Source organism: Nerophis ophidion, linkage group LG14 (assembly GCF_033978795.1).
Source record: "Nerophis ophidion isolate RoL-2023_Sa linkage group LG14, RoL_Noph_v1.0, whole genome shotgun sequence".
Taxonomy (NCBI): domain Eukaryota; kingdom Metazoa; phylum Chordata; class Actinopteri; order Syngnathiformes; family Syngnathidae; genus Nerophis; species Nerophis ophidion.
Window position 1 is genome coordinate 18768540 of NC_084624.1, and position 20984 is coordinate 18789523.

The 20984-nt window shown below is 35.0% G+C and overlaps 2 long non-coding RNA genes across 2 annotated transcripts; one reads left to right on the forward strand and one right to left on the reverse strand.

Moving 5' to 3' along the window:
• Positions 1-5131: 5131 nt before the first annotated feature.
• Positions 5132-7688, forward strand: LOC133568927 (uncharacterized). The gene is made up of 2 exons (XR_009809694.1): positions 5132-5680; positions 6516-7688. It is a non-coding gene; the product is annotated as an uncharacterized LOC133568927 (long non-coding RNA).
• A 4810-nt stretch (positions 7689-12498) lies between these two features.
• Positions 12499-15057, reverse strand: LOC133568928 (uncharacterized). Its single transcript, XR_009809695.1, has 2 exons — positions 14507-15057; positions 12499-13671 (listed from the first exon to the last, which is right to left on the reverse strand). It is a non-coding gene; the product is annotated as an uncharacterized LOC133568928 (long non-coding RNA).
• Between the last annotated feature and the right edge of the window lie 5927 nt (positions 15058-20984).

Genomic DNA, 20984 nt, shown 5'->3' on the forward strand with positions numbered 1-20984 from the left:
AACATAACTCCTACACCACACATGAAAAATGGCTAATAATGCCTGAAACAATGCATCTTTGGGAGTTTTACCCGAAACATATGCTTTTTTAAATTTTGCAAATGCAAAAAGTAGTTTTTTACTCAATATGACAATAATGTTAGAATCCTGAGATAATGCGAAAAAAGCAATAAAAATGTATTCAAACATAACTTCTAAACAACACATGCAAAATGGCTAATAATGCCTAGAGATATGTATTTTTGTTAGTTGTACTAGAAAAATGATCTTTTGTAAGTTTCACAAAGACACAAATTAGTTGTTTTATTCAATATAACAGTGTAATTGTCATACTAAATATTAAAGATTTATAAATATAACTCCAAAACCAAACAATAATTTGTCTTAAAAAGCCTTTAATATTGAATTTATGTGAGTTTTGCCTGAATCAGGTATTTTGGAAAGGATCACAAATACAAGAATTAGGTTTTACTGGCCTCACATTGGTCACACTCAAAATGACAGTTTTTGAAACATAACTCCAAAAATAAACATGCAAAATGTCTAATAATGCCTGAAGAAATGCATATTTGAGAGTTTTCCTGAAAATAAAAAACATTTGGTAAGGTTATCAAGAAGAAAAAGTAATGTTTTACTCAAGTTGACAGTAATGTACTTAGAATCCTGAGATAATGCGAAAAAAGCAATAAAAAAGTATTCCAACATATTTCCTAATCCAAACGTGCAAAATGTCTAAAAATGCCTGTGATATTGAATACATGTGAGTTTTACTAGATACAGTTGTTTTTCAATGGTTTGCAAATACAAAAATTAGGTTTTACTCAATATGACTGTATACTGTAACACTCAAAATGACAGTTAATGAAACATAACTCCTACACCACACATGAAAAATGGCTAATAATGCCTGAAACAATGCATCTTTGGGAGTTTTACTCGAAACATATGCTTTTTTAAATTTTGCAAATGCAAAAAGTAGTTTTTTACTCAATATGACAATAATGTTCTTAGAATCCTGAGATAATGCGAAAAAAACAATAAAAATGTATTCAAACATAACTTCTAAACAACACATGCAAAATGGCTAATGATGCCTAGAGATATGTATTTTTGTTAGTTGTACTAGAAAAATTATATTTTGTAAGGTTCACAAAGACAAAAGTTAGTTTTTTTATTCAAAATAACAGTGTAATTGTCATACTAAATATGAAAGGTTTATAATCATAACTCCAAAACCAAACATTAATTTGTCTTAAAAAGCCTTTAATATTGAATTTATGTGAGTTTTACCAGAAGCAGGTATTTTGGAAAGGATCACAAATACAAAAATTAGGTTTTACTGGCCTCACATTGGTCACACTCAAAATGACAGTTTTTGAAACATAACTCCAAAAATACACATGCAAAATGTGTAAAAATGCCTGAAGAAATGCATCTTTGAGAGTTTTCCTGAAAATAAAAAACATTTGGTAAGGTTTTCAAGAAGAAAAACTAATGTTTTACTCAATTTGACAGTAATGTACTTAGAATCCTGAGATAATGCGAAAAAAGCAATAAAAAAAGTATTCCAACATATTTCCTAGTCCAAAGGTGCAAAATGTCTAAAAATGACTGTGATATTGAATACATGTAAATTTTACTACATACAGTTGTTTATCAATGGTTTGCAAATAAAAAAAATAGGTTTTACTCAATCTGACTGTATACTGTAACACTCAAAATGACAGTTATTGAAACATAACTCCTACACCACACATGAAAAATGGCTAATAATGCCTGAAACAATGCATCTTTGGGAGTTTTACTCGAAACATATAATTTTTTTAATTTTGTAAATGCAAAAAGTAGTTTTTTACTCAATATGACAATAATGTTAGAATCCTGAGATAATGCGAAAAAAGCAATAAAAATGTATTCAAACATAACTTCTAAACAACACATGCAAAATGGCTAATAATGCCTAGAGATATGTATTTATGTTGATTGTACTATAAAAATGATCTTTTGTAAGGTTCACAAAGACACAAGTTAGTTTTTTTATTCAATATAACAGTGTTACTGACATACTAAATATGAAAGGTTTATAATCATAACTCCAAAACCAAACATTAATTTGTCTTAAAAAGCCTTTAATATTGAATTTATGTGAGTTTTACCTGAATCAGGTATTTTGGAAAGGATCACAAATACAAGAATTAGGTTTTACTGGCCTCACATTGGTCACACTCAAAATGACAGTTTTTGAAACATAACTCCAAAAATACACATGCAAAATGTCTAATAATGCATGAAGAAATCCATCTTTGAGAGTTTTCCTGAAAATAAAAAACATTTGGTAAGTTTTTTCAAGAATAAAAAGTAATGTTTTACTCAAGTTGACAGTAATGTACTTAGAATCCTGAGATAATGCGAAAAAAGCAATAAAAATGTATTCCAACATATTTCCTAATCCAAACGTGCAAAATGTCTAAAAATGCCTGTGATATTGAATACATGTGAGTTTTACTAGATACAGTTGTTTTTCAATGGTTTGCAAATACAAAAATTAAGTTTTACTCAATATGACTGTACACTGTAACACTCAAAATGACAGTTATTGAAACATAACTCCTACACCACACATGAAAAATGGCTAATAATGCCTGAAACAATGCATCTTAGGGAGTTTTACTTGAAACATATGTTTTTTTAAATTTTGCAAATGCAAAATTTAGTTTTTTACTCAATATGACTATACTGTTCTTAGAATCCTGAGATAATGCGAAAAAAGCAATAAAAATGTATTCAAACATAACTTCTAAACAACACATGCAAAATGGCTAATAATGCCTAGAGATATGTATTTTTGTTAGTTGTACTAGAAAAATGATCTTTTGTAAGGTTCACAAAGACAAAAATTAGTTGTTTTATTCAATATAACAGTGTAATTGTCATACTAAATATTAAAGATTTATAAATATAACTCCAAAACCAAACATTAATTTGTCTTAAAAAGCCTTTAATATTGAATTTATGTGAGTTTTACCTGAATCAGGTATTTTGGAAAGGATCACAAATACAAGAATTAGGTTTTACTGGCCTCACATTGGTCACACTCAAAATGACAGTTTTTGAAACATAACTCCAAAAATAAACATGCAAAATGTCTAATAATGCCTGAAAAAAATGCATCTTTGAGTGTTTTCCTGAAAATAAAAAACATTTGGTAAGGTTCTGAAGAAGAAAAAGTAATGTTTTACTCAAGTTGACAGTAATGTACCTAGAATCCTGAGATAATGCGGAAAAAAAGCAATAAAAAAGTATTCAAACATATTTCCTAATCCAAACGTGCAAAATGTCTAAAAATGGCTGTGATATTGAATACATGTGAATTTTACTAGATACAGTTGTTTTTCAATGGTTTGCAAATACAAAAATTAGGTTTTACTCAATATGACTGTATACTGTAACACTCAAAATGACAGTTATTTAAACATAACTCCTACACCACACATGAAAAATGGCTAATAATGCCTGAAATAATGCATCTTTGAGAGTTTTACTCGAAACATATGCTTTTTTAAATCTTGCAAATGCAAAAAGTTGTTTTTTACTCAATATGACAATAATGTTCTTAGAATCCTGAGATAATGCGAAAAAAGCAATAACAATGTATTCAAACATAACTTCTAAACAACACATGCAAAATTTCTAATAATGCCAGAGAATTTAAGTCCCTACCTTTAGTCAAAAGTGATTTATGACCCCCCATAAAACAATGATTTATGACCCTCAAGGTCAAAGGTCAATGATTTATGAGGGGTCAAGTTCAAAGGTTAATGATTTATGAGGGGGTCAAGGTTAAAGGTCAAAGTCAAAGGTCAGGTTCAAATGTCAGGTTCAAATGTCAAGGTCAAGTGGGTGTGGCTTACCCGGAAGAGGGTGGAGTTAAGACCTGCGGTGGGAGTGGTTAAACCAGGAAGAGGGTGGAGTTTTAAACAGAAAGAGGGCAGAGTTAAGACCTGCGGTGGGAGTGGTTAAACCAGGAAGAGGGTGGAGTTAAGACCTGACAGGGAACAGAGGAGGGTTCAGTTTTTTTTAAGAAAGCAATGTCATCTGAGCAGCATGTGACCATATATTTGATAGTTTAAATGTTTACGATCGTTTGAAACAACTTCCAGATTTCGATGTATTGATGGCTGGGAATGTTACGTGTGGAGATGTGGACACGCACGCACTTCACACACACACACACACACACACACACACACACACACACACACACACACACACGCAGAGGGGCGGTACAAAAGGGCGGTGTAAGGCTTAGTCATTATTTGGAGCTTTATACGTTAGCGTAAAGACTTTGTTCGATTCGGTCATGATTAGTGAAACGCCTGTGTCGATTTATAAAAATAATAAAACTTACATTGACGCTCCGCAAAAAAAAAAGTCGAGTGTTTCTAAATCGTATTCAGATGCCGCCGACCGAGTCTTTGCGTGAGAAATGGGACTTGGAAGGGGAGGGATCTTTTGGATTTGTATTCAGATACGAAATGGGGGATATCTGCTTATTTCAGCTAAAAGAAAGAAGAGACGGAAGCCCTTTCTCGATATTTTCATCGTTATCTATCGTGGATTGGGAAGTTTTTGGTGGACACGCACACACACACACGCACACACACACACGCACACACACGCACACACACACACACACACACACACACACACGCACACACGCACACACGCACACACGCACACACGCACACACGCACACACGCACACACGCACACACGCACACACGCACACACGCACACACGCACACACACACACACACACACACACACACATTCGTACGCACTGAAACAACTTCCATACCTCACGAAAACATATTTAAACAGATGGAAAAAACTATCGCAGAACACAGTGTCACCTAGCAACTGGTCTTTACGGTCGTTTGAATCAACAGGTCAGTTTGGGGTACAAAGGAGGGTTCAGTTTTTACTGACTTCCCATCTGACAGTTTAAATGTTTACGATCGTCTGAAACAACAGGACACGCACGCACGCACACACGCACGCACGCACGCACACACGCACGCACGCACACACACACACATACACACACACACGCACACACACACACACACACACACACACACACACACACACACACACCATTACCTCTGCTTTACCATGTTATTAGACATTGGTTTAACTCCATTTAAGCATTTAAACGTTAAAAGCATTGCACTTGTACGACGTTGTAATACTTTTTTTTTTACCAGCCGATGACGACGAAGTGAAAGACGATGAACTTTGCTTAAACGGTCTTACAAAGTTGGAAGATGATTATCGAGGTGTGTTTAAACCTTCGAATTATTTAATATTGTGTGTATTCATTATTTTGTTTTATAGAGGATTTGCCGTAAGATCCTAACGCGATCGTTTTAACACAATCGCAGTCTGGTGAGTCAAATGATTCTCATTTTACAAGAAAAAAAACATGCGGTATACAATACATATATACATATATTTACTTACATCTCCGGCTCGCTCGTCTCCCTTAAAGCTGGCGGGTCCGTCAACGGCCGTTCCAGGCAGAGGAGAAGGCTTGATTGCGCCAAAGACTCCAGACATCGAATCCTTGCTCCGAGGGGAAATCATCGAAAACGACGGTGAATGTCCGACAGGCACCCGCTGTAAGTTTTTCTCGTTTTCTGTAAGCTTTTTAAGATTCTCAGGAGCTTTAAAGAGCTCCTCTCACTCTAATGTCTTTCGCTCAAATGAATTTCGCGCCTAAGGGGAATGGGCGGGGACTGATTCCGGAGGTGGGCGGTTGTTTCCGCCAAGCAACCTTCTGGTTGAAATGGAGTGTGGATCAAGATGGATCCCTACTCTATATTCTTTTATTTAACCCAATGTTTTTTAAATACGTGTATAATGCTTTATATCCTATGTGTTGTGAATTCCATCCTACAATATCTTCCAAGGAACCCAAAGAAATGTTACCACACCTCCCTCTTTATTTATTCTATAGATTACCTGAACTATTTCATAAACTAAATCTTGTCTTGTTTCTGATGCTATGTTTTTTTATGCTCATCAATGCACTGTTGGACTGCGAGCACACAACTACTTTCCTTGCTTTGTTTTCCTCTATCCAGTTAACTGCCATATAAATTGCTACCAATTCACCCGTAAAAACAGATAGTTTATCACTGATTATTTTATTTAATACTATGTTTCCTTGTGGGATAACTGCTACAGCTCTTACCTTTTTTTTTTTTTTTTATATATAGTTTTTGATGCATCCGTATATATCATATCTCAATCCATTTTTCTATCCGGTAACTATTTAAATTTCTATTCTTTAGTAATTGCATGTTTTCTTTTGGGTTATCAAACATCCACGGTGGTATTGCAGGCATTGGTACTGTAGGACTAACTTTAATATTGTCAATTTTAACTTTATTACATATGTCTCCTATAATCCACCCAAAACTATTCTTTTTTGTTTTCTCTTTTTCTTGGCAGATTGGTAGCACTGGACAAGTCGGATATCCTTGCTTGGATCCTTTTAAAGTTGCCCGATAAACTGCTGAGAGTTGATCTCTCCTCTTGTCCAAAGGTTTTTCGTTCATTTTTACTTGTAATACTGGCACTAGGGTTGATGTAGTAGCTCCACAACATAACCTTAAAGCCTGTGACTGGATCCGGTCTATTTTCCCAAGTCATGTTTTTGAAGCAGATTGGTAAATAATGCATCCGTAATCAATAACAGATGGAATTAAAGTTATAAATATATACATGTATTGTTTTCAACGTTAACCTATCAGCCCCCCAATCATTACCCCTCAAAGACCTCATTATATTTAACACCTTTTTACTTTTTCCCCTATTTTTTTTATTTTCCGGAAGGAACACTCCTGAAGGAATAAATAAAGTACTATCTAATCTAATCTAATCAAATCTATTTTGCTGATGTGGGTTGACTAGTTCATATTTTTATCAAACCATATTCCTAAATATTTAAATACTTGTACCTCTTCTATATTTTCACCTTAGAGTTTTTATTTGGAGCTTGTTTGGTACTTTTGTCTTTGTAAAATGTATGACTTTTGTCTTTCCAACAGAGAATCTTAAACCTCAAGCCGTTCCCCAGTCTTGAACATTATTTACCACTTTGTTAGTTTTTTGATTATTTCTTTTGACTCTAAATAATATACTAGTCTTTCATTAATCTTTTTTTTTTTCCATTACTTTTCCCCAAATTTATAATTTCCTGCCTCTTCCGGGTCTTACCCTGACTTGCATATTGGAATTGTTACCGCTAATTTTCCCCTCTGCCGGTCATTCTCCTTCTTCATATATCCTGTCATATCATTTCAAGACCACTTCTTTGACGATGCCACCTAAGTTTTTGATCATTTGATAACCCGCTAGGTCTTTCCCCGGTGACGTATTTTTAACCTTTTTCAAAATTCGAACCATTTCATTCAAAGAAAATGTCATATCCATAGTGTTGGTAAAGCTATTAACGTTGTCTTCCATCATTTCCCCAATATTTAAACTCATTGTTTTTTCTCTCTTTTGTTTTTCCACATTTCTCAAATTATCATTACTGTGCACTTCAACAAATGTTTTTGCTAAAGGTTCTGCTGTTTCTTTACCCGTGACTACATCTTCTTTGATAAATGTGGCACATCATCCTCTTTACCCTTCATTCCTATCTTTACGAATCGTTATATATCCTTTTATTATAAAGTTTAATTTTGGCTTCAGCCCTGTTTCTTGAATACAAATTATACGTGGTTTAGTTTTCATATTTTTAATATATCCCTTTAATTCATGTTCGGTTGCTATCAAACTTCTGGCATTCCACCGGACCATTAACAGGGTGTTGGAATGTGGTAACATGACTCCGTCACGTCTACTCTCCGTAGTACAGCTTGCACCCGGTACCAAGATAGTTCTTTCAACAACTTTGATGCTGCTTTGACAATTATTTTGATCTTCTCAGTCTTATTTTTACTTTCATTTTGTATCAAAGCTGAGTTGTGCTCTCTGGTTTATTTTGCAAATGAACCGACAGAACATGATCATGTACAAGACTCGCCTACCCACAATGCACTGCAACCCAACGCTCCTGGTCGGATGTTTTTTTCGGGGTTCATGGAGAGATGCGGTAAAGAGTGGTAGCCAAGACACACGGTCACACACGGTCACACACGGTCACACACGGTCACACTCGGCAATTATTTTGACCTGGGGAGCAGATATAGAGGAAAAAAATTTTGTCTGGGGGGCCGGGATATCTGATTTTCAGGTACAAAAAACTTCACAATGACACAAAATAAACACAACAGTTAAACCTCACACTAAAAACAAGACATTGACTTGTACGTTCAAAAGACAGAATAGAACAAGTCAAGACATGCAATGCCATCTACAAAATGTTATGTAAATGTTAGTCATTACACACGCGGCTATGGTTTTGATGTATTTGTTGCAGACATGTTTACGTCAAGTAACATCACATGGTTCCATTTGCACCTTTCAACAAATCTGAAAAGGAATATTAAGAAGTAAAACTTATATTTAATCCTACCTCTTCTCCGAGCACACGGTGACCGTACATACGGGTCGAAAAATGTTGACCTAATTCAGCATTTCTCAAAGTGTGGGGAATAGAGACATGACAGGTGGGGCGCGAGGAAAGGGAGGAAATTTTTTATTTTTGATTTTTTTTTTTACTATGCTTTCATTTTCTATACACACTGTAAATCACTTTGTGATTCTGTCTGTGAAATCCGCCGTATAAATAAATGTAAATTACTTATTTTTCCTGTAGGCTTTAAATTTCTCGGCAGGAGCGAAAGTTTGACAGACATAGCAACAGTAACTTTTGCAGGCAGGTCTAAGAGGAACAAACTTTCGCGCGGATGGGTAGCAGGCTAATGTGCGAACCACAATTACACAAAATGGATACATTTGCAACTCGCACCTCAAAGGTCTGCGGAGAAACAAAAATATGACGGGTCTAATCAACCAAAAAGTCAACCTAAAAGAAAATATGGCGAAGGGTATCTTGCTCTTGGATTCACGGCAGCGGAGGTGGGGGCAGAGGAGAGACCCCTGTGTGTTCTTTGTCTAAAACGGCTAGCAGCAAACAGCATCAGGCCCAACAAAGTAAAGAGACAACTCGAGACCACACATGATGTCCAATAAATTGTTTTGTTGGGGCGATGGGGGTAGGTGGGCCTTGAGTCTAAAGTGGTGATGACAGAAAAAAAAAAAGTTTGAGAAGCCCTGACCTAATTGTACGGATCTCACTTTAAACGGCAAACCGATCATTTAAATGTTTTCACTTTGAATATGAAACGAGGAGTAAAATGTACAATGTACAATATTATCAATTATTTCACAAGGACATGTTTTAAGGATATTGTACAGTATAATTAAATCTAAAATGAATGTGATCACTTTCAGGATCATTTTATTTTTAGCCAGTAAACAACTGTTATGTACTTTTGAATCGGGTTTTCCCCTTTAAATAACAAAAATTATAGAATTTTACAATATTCATTATTATTAAATATTAAATGTGCCAACTAGTTTTACGGCATACATCATTCCCCCTTTACCCATTTGTTAAAAAGACGAAAGTTGATGCGAACGCCTACGTGCTGTCAGAAAACTAAAATAAGAAGAATGCCTTTGTGCAATTACTGCTAATAAATCAATCAATAAAATGCATCAGTCAAATAGTACAGGCAACTTCGTTAACATGGAGCCACAGACAATTTCATTCAAAAAGTCCCAATTGCTAACATAAAGATACAACAACAAATAAAGGCAAAGAAGGCCTAGTAGGTAATTACAACATCAGACAAAGTATTAAAAATGTCGGTCCAATAACTGCACAGGGATGGGCAGAGCCAAAACATGTGTAGCAAGTAAGCTGGAGACTGTTGACACTGAAATAAGGCTATATGTGGCACAGATACAAGATTTATAAACTCTACTTAAAGCCCCACTTAAGAATTTTCAGTTTTGGTTTATATTGGCCGCACCAGTGAACCAAAGCGATGGCGTTTTCCCAAAAGGAAAACCACATTTACCATGAGGACTAGCGCATATAGCGTCCAACTGACACGATAATGCCACAATGATTCTGTATTACTGAACTTTCCACAGTAGGAACCTACATTCGTTTTCTACCACTTATTCCCTTTTGGGGACGTGGGGGTCGCTGGCGCCTATCTCAGCTACAATCGGGTGGAAGGAGGTGTACACCCTGGACAAGTCGCCATCTCATTGCAGGGTCAACATAGATAGACGGACAACATTCACACCAACCTACATATTTTACTCAAACCTTATATTTGCAGTTTGAAGTCACTGCATTGTTTTTTCCTTGTACAGTTCTTTTGAGTTTGTTGCGTGGTTGGTCAGTGTGGAACTGCAAAGTATCGCGCTGGTGGGTATTTATTGCTACCACACAAATTTCCAGTAGCTAAAATTTGTATTATTATTCTGATTTGAGCATTGAAAGTCACTTACTAGTTTAGCAGGAACAGATCCAAAGCAGCATTGGTCTAAAATCTCTTGTCTTTTGACCTCACGCAAGTTAGTGAAAGTCGTGCCATTGTTGATCCTTGATTGTCCCTCCCTTTTTTTTTTTTTGAAAACCCGATTCAAAAGTACATAACAGTTGTTTACTGGCTAAAAATAAAATGATCCTGAAAGTGATCACATTCATTTTAGATTTAATTATACTGTACAATATCCTTAAAACATGTCCTTGTGAAATAATTGATAATATTGTACATTTTACTCCTCGTTTCATATTCAAAGTGAAAACATTTAAATGATCGGTTTGCCGTTTAAAGTGAGATCCGTACAATTAGGTCAGGGCTTCTCAAACTTTTTTTTTTTCTGTCATCACCACTTTAGACTCAAGGCCCACCTACCCCCATCGCCCCAACAAAACAATTTATTGGACATCATGTGTGGTCTCGAGTTGTCTCTTTACTTTGTTGGGCCTGATGCTGTTTGCTGCTAGCCGTTTTAGACAAAGAACACACAGGGGTCTCTCCTCTGCCCCCACCTCCGCTGCCGTGAATCCAAGAGCAAGATACCCTTCGCCATATTTTCTTTTAGGTTGACTTTTTGGTTGATTAGACCCGTCATATTTTTGTTTCTCCGCAGACCTTTGAGGTGCGAGTTGCAAATGTATCCATTTTGTGTAATTGTGGTTCGCACATTAGCCTGCTACCCATCCGCGCGAAAGTTTGTTCCTCTTAGACCTGCCTGCAAAAGTTACTGTTGCTATGTCTGTCAAACTTTCGCTCCTGCCGAGAAATTTAAAGCCTACAGGAAAAATAAGTAATTTACATTTATTTATACGGCGGATTTCACAGACAGAATCACAAAGTGATTTACAGTGTGTATAGAAAATGAAAGCATAGTAAAAAAAAAAATCAAAAATAAAAAATTTCCTCCCTTTCCTCGCGCCCCACCTGTCATGTCTCTATTCCCCACACTTTGAGAAATGCTGAATTAGGTCAACATTTTTCGACCCGTATGTACGGTCACCGTGTGCTCGGAGAAGAGGTAGGATTAAATATAAGTTTTACTTCTTAATATTCCTTTTCAGATTTGTTGAAAGGTGCAAATGGAACCATGTGATGTTACTTGACGTAAACATGTCTGCAACAAATACATCAAAACCATAGCCGCGTGTGTAATGACTAACATTTACATAACATTTTGTAGATGGCATTGCATGTCTTGACTTGTTCTATTCTGTCTTTTGAACGTACAAGTCAATGTCTTGTTTTTAGTGTGAGGTTTAACTGTTGTGTTTATTTTGTGTCATTGTGAAGTTTTTTGTACCTGAAAATCAGATATCCCGGCCCCCCAGACAAAATTTTTTTCCTCTATATCTGCTCCCCAGGTCAAAATAATTGCCGAGTGTGACCGTGTGTGACCGTGTGTGACCGTGTGTGACCGTGTGTCTTGGCTACCACTCTTTACCGCATCTCTCCATGAACCCCGAAAAAAACATCCGACCAGGAGCGTTGGGTTGCAGTGCATTGTGGGTAGGCGAGTCTTGTACATGATCATGTTCTGTCGGTTCATTTGCAAAATAAACCAGAGAGCACAACTCAGCTTTGATACAAAATGAAAGTAAAAATAAGACTGAGAAGATCAAAATAATTGTCAAAGCAGCATCAAAGTTGTTGAAAGAACTATCTTGGTACCGGGTGCAAGCTGTACTACGGAGAGTAGACGTGACGGAGTCATGTTACCACATTCCAACACCCTGTTAATGGTCCGGTGGAATGCCAGAAGTTTGATAGCAACCGAACATGAATTAAAGGGATATATTAAAAATATGAAAACTAAACCACGTATAATTTGTATTCAAGAAACAGGGCTGAAGCCAAAATTAAACTTTATAATAAAAGGATATATAACGATTCGTAAAGATAGGAATGAAGGGTAAAGAGGATGATGTGCCACATTTATCAAAGAAGATGTAGTCACGGGTAAAGAAACAGCAGAACCTTTAGCAAAAACATTTGTTGAAGTGCACAGTAATGATAATTTGAGAAATGTGGAAAAACAAAAGAGAGAAAAAACAATGAGTTTAAATATTGGGGAAATGATGGAAGACAACGTTAATAGCTTTACCAACACTATGGATATGACATTTTCTTTGAATGAAATGGTTCGAATTTTGAAAAAGGTTAAAAATACGTCACCGGGGAAAGACCTAGCGGGTTATCAAATGATCAAAAACTTAGGTGGCATCGTCAAAGAAGTGGTCTTGAAATGATATGACAGGATATATGAAGAAGGAGAATGACCGGCAGAGGGGAAAATTAGCGGTAACAATTCCAATATGCAAGTCAGGGTAAGACCCGGAAGAGGCAGGAAATTATAAATTTGGGGAAAAGTAATGGAAAAAAAAAAAGATTAATGAAAGACTAGTATATTATTTAGAGTCAAAAGAAATAATCAAAAAACTAACAAAGTGGTAAATAATGTTCAAGACTGGGGAACGGCTTGAGGTTTAAGATTCTCTGTTGGAAAGACAAAAGTCATACATTTTACAAAGACAAAAGTACCAAACAAGCTCCAAATAAAAACTCTAAGGTGAAAATATAGAAGAGGTACAAGTATTTAAATATTTAGGAATATGGTTTGATAAAAATATGAACTAGTCAACCCACATCAGCAAAATAGATTTGATTAGATTAGATTAGATAGTACTTTATTTATTCCTTCAGGAGTGTTCCTTCCGGAAAATAAAAAAAATAGGGGAAAAAGTAAAAAGGTGTTAAATATAATGAGGTCTTTGAGGGGTAATGATTGGGGGGCTGATAGGTTAACGTTGAAAACAATACATGTATATATTTATAACTTTAATTCCATCTGTTATTGATTACGGATGCATTATTTACCAATCTGCTTCAAAAACATGACTTGGGAAAATAGACCGGATCCAGTCACAGGCTTTAAGGTTATGTTGTGGAGCTACTACATCAACCCTAGTGCCAGTATTACAAGTAAAAATGAACGAAAAACCTTTGGACAAGAGGAGAGATCAACTCTCAGCAGTTTATCGGGCAACTTTAAAAGGATCCAAGCAAGGATATCCGACTTGTCCAGTGCTACCAATCTGCCAAGAAAAAGAGAAAACAAAAAAGAATAGTTTTGGGTGGATTATAGGAGACATATGTAATAAAGTTAAAATTGACAATATTAAAGTTAGTCCTACAGTACCAATGCCTGCAATACCACCGTGGATGTTTGATAACCCAAAAGAAAACATGCAATTACTAAAGAATAGAAATTTAAATAGTTACCGGATAGAAAAATGGATTGAGATATGATATATACGGATGCATCAAAAACTATATATAAAAAAAAAAAAAAAAGGTAAGAGCTGTAGCAGTTATCCCACAAGGAAACATAGTATTAAATAAAATAATCAGTGATAAACTATCTGTTTTTACGGGTGAATTGGTAGCAATTTATATGGCAGTTAACTGGATAGAGGAAAACAAAGCAAGGAAAGTAGTTGTGTGCTCGCAGTCCAACAGTGCATTGATGAGCATAAAAAAACATAGCATCAGAAACAAGACAAGATTTAGTTTATGAAATAGTTCAGGTAATCTATAGAATAAATAAAGAGGGAGGTGTGGTAACATTTCTTTGGGTTCCTTGGAAGATATTGTAGGATGGAATTCACAACACATAGGATATAAAGCATTATACACGTATTTAAAAAACATTGGGTTAAATAAAAGAATATAGAGTAGGGATCCATCTTGATCCACACTCCATTTCAACCAGAAGGTTGCTTGGCGGAAACAACCGCCCACCTCCGGAATCAGTCCCCGCCCATTCCCCTTAGGCGCGAAATTCATTTGAGCGAAAGACATTAGAGTGAGAGGAGCTCTTTAAAGCTCCTGAGAATCTTAAAAAGCTTACAGAAAACGAGAAAAACTTACAGCGGGTGCCTGTCGGACATTCACCGTCGTTTTCGATGATTTCCCCTCGGAGCAAGGATTCGATGTCTGGAGTCTTTGGCGCAATCAAGCCTTCTCCTCTGCCTGGAACGGCCGTTGACGGACCCGCCAGCTTTAAGGGAGACGAGCGAGCCGGAGATGTAAGTAAATATATGTATATATGTATTGTATACCGCATGTTTTTTTTCTTGTAAAATGAGAATCATTTGACTCACCAGACTGCGATTGTGTTAAAACGATCGCGTTAGGATCTTACGGCAAATCCTCTATAAAACAAAATAATGAATACACACAATATTAAATAATTCGAAGGTTTAAACACACCTCGATAATCATCTTCCAACTTTGTAAGACCGTTTAAGCAAAGTTCATCGTCTTTCACTTCGTCGTCATCGGCTGGTAAAAAAAAAAGTATTACAACGTCGTACAAGTGCAATGCTTTTAACGTTTAAATGCTTAAATGGAGTTAAACCAATGTCTAATAACATGGTAAAGCAGAGGTAATGGTGTGTGTGTGTGTGTGTGTGTGTGTGTGTGTGTGTGTGTGTGTGCGTGTGTGTGTGCGTGTGTGTGTGTGTGTGTGCGTGCGTGCGTGTGTGCGTGCGTGCGTGCGTGTGTGCGTGCGTGCGTGTCCTGTTGTTTCAGACGATCGTAAACATTTAAACTGTCAGATGGGAAGTCAGTAAAAACTGAACCCTCCTTTGTACCCCAAACTGACCTGTTGATTCAAACGACCGTAAAGACCAGTTGCTAGGTGACACTGTGTTCTGCGATAGTTTTTTCCATCTGTTTAAATATGTTTTCGTGAGGTATGGAAGTTGTTTCAGTGCGTACGAATGTGTGTGTGTGTGTGTGTGTGTGTGTGTGTGTGTGCGTGTGTGCGTGTGTGCGTGTGTGCGTGTGTGCGTGTGTGCGTGTGTGCGTGTGTGCGTGTGTGCGTGTGTGTGTGTGTGTGTGTGCGTGTGTGTGCGTGTGTGTGTGTGCGTGTGTGTGTGTGCGTGTCCACCAAAAACTTCCCAATCCACGATAGATAACGATGAAAATATCGAGAAAGGGCTTCCGTCTCTTCTTTCTTTTAGCTGAAATAAGCAGATATCCCCCATTTCGTATCTGAATACAAATCCAAAAGATCCCTCCCCTTCCAAGTCCCATTTCTCACGCAAAGACTCGGTCGGCGGCATCTGAATACGATTTAGAAACACTCGACTTTTTTTTTTGCGGAGCGTCAATGTAAGTTTTATTATTTTTATAAATCGACACAGGCGTTTCACTAATCATGACCGAATCGAACAAAGTCTTTACGCTAACGTATAAAGCTCCAAATAATGACTAAGCCTTACACCGCCCTTTTGTACCGCCCCTCTGCGTGTGTGTGTGTGTGTGTGTGTGTGTGTGTGTGTGTGTGTGTGTGTGTGTGAAGTGCGTGCGTGTCCACATCTCCACACGTAACATTCCCAGCCATCAATACATCGAAATCTGGAAGTTGTTTCAAACGATCGTAAACATTTAAACTATCAAATATATGGTCACATGCTGCTCAGATGACATTGCTTTCTTAAAAAAAACTGAACCCTCCTCTGTTCCCTGTCAGGTCTTAACTCCACCCTCTTCCTGGTTTAACCACTCCCACCGCAGGTCTTAACTCTGCCCTCTTTCTGTTTAAAACTCCACCCTCTTCCTGGTTTAACCACTCCCACCGCAGGTCTTAACTCCACCCTCTTCCGGGTAAGCCACACCCACTTGACCTTGACATTTGAACCTGACATTTGAACCTGACCTTTGACTTTGACCTTTAACCTTGACCCCCTCATAAATCATTAACCTTTGAACTTGACCCCTCATAAATCATTGACCTTTGACCTTGAGGGTCATAAATCATTGTTTTATGGGGGGTCATAAATCACTTTTGACTAAAGGTAGGGACTTAAATTCTCTAATGCCTATGGATGTGTATTTTTGTTAGTTGTACTAGAAAAATGATATTTTGTAAGGTTCACAAAGACAAAAATTAGTTTTTTTATTCAAAATAACAGTGTAATTGTCATACTAAATATGAAAGGTTTATAAATATAACTCCACAACCAAACATTAATTTGTCTTAAAAAGCCTTTAATATTGAATTTATGTGAGTTTTACCAGAATCAGGTATTTTGGAAAGAATCACAAATACAAAAAATAGGTTTTACTGGCCTCATATTGGTCACACTCAAAATGACAGTTTTGAAACATAACTCCAAAAATACACATGCAAAATGTCTAATAATGCCTAAAGAAATGCATCTTTGAGAGTTTTCCTGAAAATAAAAAACATTTGGTAAGGTTTTCAAGAAGAAAAAGTAATGTTTTACTCAATTTGACAGTAATGTACCTAGAATCCTGAGATAATGCGAAAAAAAGCAATAAAAAAGTATTCAAACATATTTCCTAATCCAAACGTGCAAAATGTCTAAAAATGGCTGTGATATTAAATACATGTGAATTTTACTAGATACAGATGTTTTTCAATGGTTTGCAAATACAAAAATTAGGTTTTACTCAATATGACTGTATACTGTAACACTCAAAATGACAGTTAATGAAACATAACTCCTACACCACACATGAAAAATGGCTAATAATGCCTGAAACAATGCATCTTTGGGAGTTTTACTCGAAACATATAATTTTTTTAATTTTGTAAATGCAAAAAGTAGTTTTTTACTCAATATGACAATAATGTTAGAATCCTGAGATAATGCGAAAAAAGCAATAAAAATGTATTCAAACATAACTTCTAAACAACACATGCAAAATGGCTAATAATGCCTAGAGATATGTATTTTTGTTATTTGTACTATAAAAATGATCTTTTGTAAGGTTCACAAAGACACAAGTTAGTTTTTTTATTCAATATAACAGTGTTACTGACATACTAAATATGAAAGGTTTATAATCATAACTCCAAAACCAAACATTAATTTGTCTTAAAAAGCCTTTAATATTGAATTTATGTGAGTTTTACCTGAATCAGGTATTTTGGAAAGGATCACAAATACAAGAATTAGGTTTTACTGGCCTCACATTGGTCACACTCAAAATGACAGATTTTGAAACATAACTCCAAAAATACACATGCAAAATGTCTAATAATGCCTGAAGAAATCCATCTTTGAGAGTTTTCCTGAAAATAAAAAACATTTGGTAAGTTTTTTCAAGAAGAAAAAGTAATGTTTTACTCAAGTTGACAGTAATGTACTTAGAATCCTGAAATAATGCGAAAAAAGCAATACAAATGTATTCCAACATATTTCCTAATCCAAACGTTCAAAATGTCTACAAATGCCTGTGATATTGAATACATGTGAGTTTTACTAGATACAGTTGTTTTTCAATGGTTTGCAAATACAAAAATTAGGTTTTACTCAATATGACTGTATACTGTAACACTCAAAATGACAGTTAATGAAACATAACTTCTACACCACACATGAAAAATGGCTAATAATGCCTGAAATAATGCATCTTTGGGAGTTTTACTCGAAACATATGCTTTTTTAAATCTTGCAAATGCAAAAAGTAGTTTTTTACTCAATATGACTATAATGGTCTTAGAATCCTGAGATAATGCGAAAAAAGCAATACAAATGTATTCAAACATAACTTCTAAACAACACATGCAAAATGGCTAATAATGCCTAGAGATATGTATTTTTGTTAGTTGTACTAGAAAAATGATCTTTTGTAAGGTTCACAAAGACACAAATTAGTTGTTTTATTCAATATAACAGTGTAATTGTCATACTAAATATTAAAGATTTATAAATATAACTCCAAAACCAAACATTAATTTGTCTTAAAAAGCCTTTAATATTGAATTTATGTGAGTTTTACCTGAATCAGGTATTTTGGAAAGGATCACAAATACAAGAATTAGGTTTTACTGGCCTCACATTGGTCACACTCAAAATGACAGTTTTTGAAACATGACTCCAAAAATAAACATGCAAAATGTCTAATAATGCCTGAAGAAATGCCTCTTTGAGAGTTTTCCTGAAAATAAAAAACATTTGGTAAGGTTTTCAAGAAGAAAAAGTAATGTTTTACTCAAGTTGACAGTAATGTACTTAGAATCCTGAGATAATGCGAAAAAAGCAATAAAAAAGTATTCCAACATATTTCCTAATCCAAACGTGCAAAATGTCTAAAAATGCCTGTGATATTGAATACATGTGAGTTTTACTAGATACAGTTGTTTTTCAATGGTTTGCAAATACAAAAATTAGGTTTTACTCAATATGACTGTATACTGTAACACTCAAAATGACAGTTATTGAAACATAACTCCTACACCACACATGAAAAATGGCTAATAATGCCTGAAACAATGCATCTTTGGGAGTTTTACTCGAAACATATAATTCTTTTAATTTTGTAAATGCAAAAAGTAGTTTTTTACTCAATATGACAATAATGTTAGAATCCTGAGATAATGCGAAAAAAGCAATAAAAATGTATTCAAACATAACTTCTAAACAACACATGCAAAATGGCTAATAATGCCTAAAGATATGTATTTTTGTCAATTGTACTAGAAAAATGATCTTTTGTAAGGTTCACAAAGACACAAGTTAGTTTTTTTATTCAATATAACAGTGTAACTGTCATACTAAATATGAAAGGTTTATAATCATAACTCCAAAACCAAACATTAATTAGTCTTAAAAAGCCTTTAATATTGAATTTATGTGAGTTTTACCAGAATCAGGTATTTTGGAAAGAATCACAAATACAAAAAATAGGTTTTACTGGCCTCATATTGGTCACACTCAAAATGACAGTTTTTGAAACATAACTCCAAAAATACACATGCAAAATGTCTAATAATGCCTGAAGAAATGCATCTTTGAGAGTTTTCCTGAAAATAAAAAACATTTGGTAAGGTTTTCAAGAAGAAAAAGTAATGTTTTACTCAATTTGACAGTAATGTACTTAGAATCCTGAGATAATGCGAAAAAAGCAATAAAAATGTATTCCAACATATTTCCTAATCCAAACGTGCAAAATGTCTAAAAATGCCAGTGATATTGGATACATGTGAGTTTTACTAGATACAGTTGTTTTTCAATGGTTCGCAAATACAAAAATTAGGTTTTACTCAATATGACTGTATACTGTAACACTCAAAATGACAGTTATTGAAACATAACTCCTACACCACACATGAAAAATAGCTAATAATGCCTGAAACAATGCATCTTTGGGAGTTTTACTCGAAACATATGCTTTTTTAAATTTTGCAAATGCAAAAAGTAGTTTTTTACTCAATATGACACTAATGTTCTTAGAATCCTGAGATAATGCGAAAAAAGCAATAAAAAAAGTATTCCAACATATTTCCTAATCCAAACGTGCAAAATGTCTAAAAATGCCTGTGATATTGAATACATGTAAATTTTACTACATACAGTTGTTTATCAATGGTTTGCAAATAAAAAAATAGGTTTTACTCAATCTGACTGTATAGTGTAACACTCATTATGACAGTTATTGAAACATAACTCCTACACCACACATGAAAAATGGCTAATAATGCCTGAAACAATGCATCTTTGGGAGTTTTACTCGAAACATATGCTTTTTTAAATTTTGCAAATGCAAAAAGTAGTTTTTTACTCAATATGACACTAATGTTCTTAGAATCCTGAGATAATGAGAAAAAAGCAATAAACATGTATTCAAACATAACTTCTAAACAACACATGCAAAATGGCTAATAATGCTTAGAGATATGTATTTTTGTTAGTTGTACTAGAAAAACGATATTTTGTAAGGTTCACAAAGACACAAGTTAGTTTTTTTATTCAATATAACAGTGTAATGTCATACTAAATATGAAAGGTTTATAATCATAACTCCAAAACCAAACATTAATTTGTCTTAAAAAGCCTTTAATATTGAATTTATGTGAGTTTTACCAGAAGCAGGTATTTTGGAAAGGATCACAAATACAAGAATTAGGTTTTACTGGCCTCACATTGGTCACACTCAAAATGACAGTTTTTGAAACATAACTCCAAAAATACACATGCAAAATGTCTAATAATGCCTGAAGAAATGCATCTTTGAGAGTTTTCCTGAAAATAAAAAACATTTGGTAATGTTTGCAAGAAGAAAAATTAATTTTTTACTCAATTTGACAGTAATGTACTTAGAATCCTGAGATAATGCGAAAAAAGCAATAAAAAAGTATTCCAACATATTTCCTAATCCAAACGTGCAAAATGTCTAAAAATGCCTGTGATATTGAATACATGTGAGTTTTACTACATACAGTTGTTTTTCAATGGTTTGCAAATACAAAAAATAGGTTTTACTCAATATGACTGTATACTGTAACACTCAAAATGACAGTTATTGAAACATAACTCCTACACCACACATGAAAAATGGCTAATAATGCCTGAAACAATGCATCTTTGGG